The sequence below is a fragment of the Cetorhinus maximus genome, chromosome 7 (genome assembly GCF_964194155.1).
Source record: "Cetorhinus maximus chromosome 7, sCetMax3.hap1.1, whole genome shotgun sequence".
Lineage (NCBI taxonomy): Eukaryota > Metazoa > Chordata > Chondrichthyes > Lamniformes > Cetorhinidae > Cetorhinus > Cetorhinus maximus.
In genome coordinates this window covers 23,094,994-23,102,031 of record NC_135885.1, presented here as the reverse complement: position 1 = coordinate 23,102,031, position 7,038 = coordinate 23,094,994, and the positions used below count along the sequence as shown (strand labels likewise).

Here is a 7,038-nt window from a genome sequence, read left to right as displayed (position 1 = left end):
AAATAGATGGAGGAGTGTTAAGTAAGGATGGGCTTTAAAGGGGGCCTGATTATGTCTGCATGCCCTGGTCCAATTGACCTTTAAACGCTAAACCCCCATTTCTTCTGAAAACAATACTTGGGTTTGACTCCCTATCTGTATGTTTATGGGAAATTGACTAATAAAAATTCTAAACACTATTTCACATCTCCATCCTTTCCCCTTGCTACAGTATGAATGTATCTGCTTATGTAAATACTGGCGTATGAATTTGTAAATCAAAATTGAGTAGGGTTTCCATTCACCTGCTTAGATATTCCGCGGTAACACGTTCCTTTAGCCATTAGAGGGCAGTACATATGTAAATTGGTATTATGTTTATAACATCCTCTGCAAATGTGCGAGATCCTAAAGCAGTCCAGTTTCCGCCGCTCGTATCAATGTGGGTAGAGTGACGCAGTACAGAAGAGGACGCTTGAAATCTTTAGAACAGATGTCTGTGATGAAATAATACTGCAGAATATTGAAGGTTTCCATAAGCGAGCATCAACATCTCACTGAACCACATTGCACCTGTATAAGGATACCTACCAAATGCGCAGCAATTAACATCAGTAAAAGAAAGGAAAGTAATGGAAGAACTACTGCCATATCTAGCAGAGTGCAAAGGACAACAATACAGTTAGTACAGCCGTGCTATCCTTTCGCTGTGAGGTAGGTATATTAATATAATACTAATATGACTGGCGAGATAATCCTCTTAAGGTTTGCGAAAAATGGATTGTATTGTTTTTGTATTGATCAATTTATGAGGATCATGATGGGGAGAAGGGACAAATACAAGTCAAATGGGGAAAATAACCATTTTGTGGTTTTGATCTGTGCAGTCTAGAAAGTTTATTACTGAAATCTGTACTCAATCAGTTCTTTTACAATTAGGTTTGTAATGGAGGAACGATATAGGGTGTGGCATCCAGTTTAAAAAAGAAGGGAGGGCGTAGTACAATTGTTTAACAATGTTTTAGGTAAGAAAATGTAAACCTAAGTATTTACACCTTAATCTAACGACTGAAATTAACTCTTGCTGGAATCACATTTTGCATTTGAAATATATTTTCAAATTTAGTGGTTTCCTATAACAAAATAATATACCGTTTATTAATTTTATAATCGTTTAATTCAAGTGCTTTGGCTGGAAATTTTAACTTAGTTGCATTATTTCGTTTGTTTAATTTAAACTATTGGAGAAATAAATTTCTTGCACAAAAATAATGAATCCAAATTAATGGGTTTTGAAACACAATGCATTAGTATTAACAAACAACAATATTGATTAAGTACTGCTCCTGAGTCTTGTTTGAGGCTACAGCAATGAATAAGATATTTGGAAATAATGACTTGAAGGGACAAGTATTACAATGAATAGTTATGTAATACTAAATGCTTTAAAGGGATACCACTGCTTGTATTTTTTTTTGCTATATTTTCATGCTTCAAAATGCAGTTCGAAGTAACTCTTAACACCCCCACCCACAAGGATGTGCCAGCATGAGGTTCCACTGATACCATGAGTAACAATGGTGGGCTGTACTCTCCATTTACTGTGTCACTGGAATGGAAGTTCACAGACAACTAAACTGTTTTTGTTTGAGTACTCTTCCTTTCATGGAAAGAAATCAATTGTGTAAATTTGTAATTTTTTTTTATTGCTGACATGGGTCAAGTTACTCACTACTAATTCACTCGCGTGGGCTGGGGGAAAATTTTACAAGAAGTGTAGTTTCAACCAGTTTCAAACTAGTTACTTATAAACTTAAAAACATTTAACATTTATACTTAAATTCAGGATGTGGAACTTCAACTACAGAAAGAATGATTTAAACTTTTAGGAAGATTTAATAAAATCTACTATTAGTAAATCTTGGGATCTTTTTGCTGCTTTCAGGTGCAAATTACCTTGATTCTGTGGGAACATTATTAAAGGTTGCATAACAGGGTGGTGTAGTGGTATTGTCCCTGAACTAGTAACCCAGAGACCCAGAGTAATGGTCTGGGGGCCCAGGTTCGAATCCCACCATTAAAAGTCTAATGATGACCATGAAACCATTGTTGTAAAAACCCATCTGGTTCACTAAAGTCCTTTAGAGAAGGAAATCTGCCATCCTCACCTGGCTTAGATCCATAGTAATGTGGTTGACTCTTAAATGCCCCCTGAAATAAAATGGCCTCGCGAGCCACTCGATTGTATCAAACTGCTACAGAGTCAATAAAAAGGAGTGAAACCAGATGGACCATTCAGCATCAACTCAGGCACCAGAAACGATCCTGCAAAGTCCTCCTTACAAACATCTGGGGGCTTATGCCAAAATTGGGAGAGTTGTCTCACAGACTAGTCAAGCAACAGCCTGACATAGCCATCCTCACAGAATCATACCATACAGACAGTGTCCCAGATATTACCATCACCATCCCAGAGTATGTCCTGACAGACCCAGCAGAGGTGGTGGCACAGTGGCGTACAGTCGGGAGGGAGTTGCCCTGGGAGTCCTCAACATCAGCCCTGGACCCCATGAAGTCTCATGGCATCAAGTGAAACATAGGCAAGGAAACTTCCTGCTGATACCACGTACCCCCCCCCCCCCCCCCCACCCCCGGGTGCCACCACTGCCTCAGCTGATGAATCAATACTCCTCCAAATGGTGTTCAAGCACTCAGGGTGCAGAATGTACTCTGGATGGGGGACTTCAATGCCCATCACCAAGAGTGGCTTGGTAGCACTACCACAGACTGAGCTGGCTGAATCCTAAAGGACATAGCTGCTAGACTGGGTCTGTGGCAGGTGATGAGGGAAATACATACTTGATCTCATCCTCACCAACCTGCCTGCCACAGATGCATCTGTCCATGACAGTAGTGGTAGGAGTGACCATCGTATAGTCCTTGTGGAGACAAGTCCCATCTTCACATTGAGGATACCCTCCATTGTACTGTGTAGCACTTTCACTGTCCTAAATGCGATAGATTTCGAACAGATCTAGCAACTCAAAACTGGGTATCCATGGAGCGCTGTGCGCCATCAGCCACAGAAAAATTCTACTCAAATCATCTGTAACCTCATGGCTTGGCATATCCCCCACTCTACCAATACCGCCAAGCCAGGGGAAATCAACCTCGGTTCAATGAAGAGTGCAGGAGGGCATGCTAGGAGCAGCACCAGGCAGGTTATGACCAGTGGTGTCGTCCAGGGATTTCGACAAGGGACACAGCTTTTCACAATGTTTATAAGTGTCTTTCAATGACTACAGAGCTGTATATTTAAATTTCTGATGAAACTAAGTTAGGTAGCACGGTAAATAGTATAGAAGGGAGGAGAAAGTTGCAAAAGGACATTGGATGGATTATGAGAGTGGGAAAAACTGTAGTGGGAAAATGTGAGGTCATCCACTTGGGCTGTAAGAAAGAAAAGTCAGAGGGCTGCAGGGGCCCGCACGCCGAAGCATAAAATGATGAGGGGTGATGTCAGGCGGGCGTCCCGACGTCACCCCGCTTCATTTACATTTTCAGGCTGGCGCATGCAGAGCTGAGTCAGCTGCGCGCCTGCCGATGTGTCAACGGCCACTTAAGGCCATTGATAAAGTGATTGAGGTAATCAGTGGACACGCTCATCTAACCTTAAGGTTGCCGGGCAGGCCGGGAGCCCAGGCGGGCTTCTGAAAAAACATGAAACCTCATCCATGGGTGGGATGAAGTTTCATGAGGGATTTTAAATGTTTACACAATGTTGAATAAAAGAAATTGACGTGTTCCATCTCATGTGACAGTGTCACATGAGGGGACATGTCAGGAATTTTTTTCACGCTTCTAAAAGTTTTTGAAACTTCCAGCGATCTCCCTGAGGCGGCACTTTGCCTCAGGGAGATCTGTGCGCTTTCTCGTGCGCATGCGCGAAAGAGCGCACTCCCGGCTCAGGGAATTCCACCCCCCCCCCGCCCGTACAGGGAGCGCACAGCGCTTCTGAGTGGACATCATGCTGGGCGGGCCACCTAAAATGGCACACCCCCAATTGGCGCCAATCAGGATCCCATCCGTCCGCACTCGCTCCCACACATCCCCCCCAATGGGGGGGAAAATGTTGCCCAGAGTATTTTCTAAATGGTGAGAAGCTAGGAACTGTGGAAGTGTAGAGAGTAGAGAGTTAGGCGTCCAAATACAGAAATCACTGAAAGCTAATGGACAGGTGCAAAAAATAATGTAAAAGGGATGATTATTTCAAGAGAGCTGAAACACAAAGTGATGGAAGTTAGAGCTGTACAGAGCCCTGATTAGAACCCACCTGGGAGTATTGTGTTCAGCTCTGGGCACCACACCTCATGAAGGATATATTGGCATTGGGGGTGTGGTATAGCACAGAATTATTCAAATGATACTGAGCTAAAAGGGTTAATTTATGAAGATAGGTTGCATTGACTAATCTTGTATTCCCTTGAATATAGAAGATTAAGGGGATAATCTTTTTGAGATATTTAAGATGCTTAAAAGATTTGATAGGATAGATAGAGATAAACTATTTCTTTTGGTGAGCCAGTCCAGACCAAGAGGCCATAACGTTAAACTTAGAGCTAGGCTATTCAAGGGTGACATCACTTCTTCACACAAAGGGTAGTGGAAATCTGGAATTCTCTCCCCCAAAAGGCTAGATCAATTAAAAATGTAAAAACTAGGATTGATAAGCTTTTTATTAGGCATGGATATTAAGAGTTACAGAATCAATGCAGGTACATGGAGTTAAGATAGATATCAGTCATTATCTAATTGAATGTCAGAATAGATTCAAGGGGCTGAATGGCCTACTTTGTTTTTATGTTAAGTTGTTTGTGAGTCATCCACTGGGGTTCTGAACCTTTTTGTCTCTGAGGACCTCCTCCTGAGTTCCATGGAGCCCCATTACACAGCACAGCTATTTTTTTTTAAGATTGGTTCCAGTTACACGGGCAAAATACCATCAGCAAATTTGTACACAGTAAGATCTCATAACAGTAAATCAGATGGATCACCAGATATGATGTGGACCAAAGTTCCCAGCTCACTCCCCAATATAAAAAGTCAATTTACATAAATAAAAACAAAAAGCTAAAAGCTACTGCGGATGCTGGAAATCCAAAACAAAAACAGAATTACCTGGAAAAACTCAGCAGGTCTGGCAGCATCGGTGGAGAAGAAATCAGTTAACGTTTCGAGTCCTCATGACCCTTCGGCAGAACTGAGTATAGTTAGGAGAGAGGTGACATCCCCACCCCGTTTCTCCTCCCTCTTTTTTTCAATAATTTATATAGATTCTTCTTTTCCCACCTATTTCCATTATTTTTAAATCTAAAACTAAAACTTTGTTAGTCTTTCCACCCCACCCCCACTAGAGCTGTACCTTGAGTGTCCTGCCTTCCATTCTTAATTAGCAATTTTCTTAGATAATATCACCACCTTCAACACCTCTTTGATCCTTTTGTCTGTGACATCTTTTGATTATCTGCTCCTATCACTGCTTGCTTATCCCCACAATCACCCCACCCTCAACTTCTCTCTCCCCCCGCCCCCCCACCTTAGACCAGCTTATATTTCACCTCTCTCCTAACTATACTCAGTTCTGCCGAAGGGTCATGAGGACTCGAAACGTTAACTGATTTCTTCTCCACCGATGCTGCCAGACCTGCTGAGTTTTTCAAGGTAATTCTGTTTTCGTAGTCAATTTACATGCCTGCCCCCACCTCACATGAATGATACCTCTGGAACTTGGCCTTGGGACTGACTCCTGGAGGTGGTAGGAAGTATGATCAGTTGCCTATGCTATGCTCGGCTCGGTAAACAGCTGCCACAGATAAAAAGCAGTCGGCAGAATAAAGAGCAAAAGATGAAGTTAGCTGAAACATGCACACACTATGATTAATTCCATTTACCCCACAAAACGGACGTCACACTCAATTGATGTGGCTCTGCTTACCAGATTTCAAGAAGGAGGCAGGGGAGTGTATGCCACGCAATCTGCAGGACAATGAACCTGCAGCCAACTAACACTAATGGATCTGGTGGGGGGAGGGGAAAACAGGATGCAGGTCTCCTCTCCTCCAACACCAATGGTAGCGGCAGCACATCGGCCCAAGCTTGCATGGTGTACTGAATTACAGAGGTTTTGGAGCTGGGTAAAAAAATATACAGTCAATTTCAAGGTTTCATTCTTCATAATAAAAAGGGGAAGGTGGGCTCTGACAATGGTAGTGATTAGACCCGCTGTACATTTTTGTATCTATCAGGAAAATGACTAAGAAAAGCTCCTTAAAGCACAGATGTTTCCTATTGCCACTTATGGTGCAGAATGTTGGACCACGAAGAAGAGAGACAGGAAAAAGATCAGTTCTTTTGAACTTTGGTGTTTCCAAAGGATGCTCAGGGTGAAATGGACTGATAGATGTACAAATGAGTGGGTATTACAGTGGGTGGGAGTTGACAACACAGACATCATCAGTGGTGGATAGACGGAAGTTGAAGTATTTTGGGCATGTGGCATGATGCAACCGTATAGAAAAGGTGATGCTGGAAGGAATGGTAGAGGGAACAACATAGTGTAGGTAGGCAGAAGACCAGATAGAATGATAACATCATGGAACTAACGGGCTTGAGTTTCACAAGGGTGCTGAAAGCCACACGAGATCGATGAAGCTGGAGGAAGAGAGTGCATGTTGCCTAGCAACTTGGCCTCCCTGAGTTATCAGCACCACCAACACATTTCTGTTGACCCTGCTCTCACAATTTGCTTTTTAAAAAGATTTTATACTTGAAATACTGATTTGGTGAACCCCTGAAAAACTTCAGGACACCTAGGGGGCCTTGGCTCCCCGTTTGAGAACCCCTGCTATAGGCGATACTGTATTTGTTCTACTTTATTATGGATTTCTAGAGCTAAGCAGCAGTGCTGGGTATAAAACACAGGCTGAGATGGATTCTTTTTTAATGGACATATATGGGAAACACTTTTGATTTGATTTCAGTCTTTAATAGGATATGTCA

At 42.4% G+C, this 7,038-nt stretch overlaps 1 protein-coding gene across 4 annotated transcripts in view; it reads left to right on the top strand.

Annotated features, from left to right (window-relative positions):
• Nucleotides 1-418: 418 nt before the first annotated feature.
• LOC144682643 (inositol polyphosphate-4-phosphatase type I A-like) overlaps nt 419-7,038 on the top strand; it is a 253,427-nt gene continuing 246,807 nt past the window's right edge. For 2 of the 4 annotated variants that reach the window (XM_078545176.1, XM_078545174.1), the window contains exon 1: nt 419-693. The gene's annotated coding sequence lies outside the window, so the exon portion shown is untranslated. The remainder of the gene's footprint in view (nt 694-7,038) is intronic. The other 2 variants (XM_078545181.1, XM_078545177.1) reach the window with 1 other exon arrangement.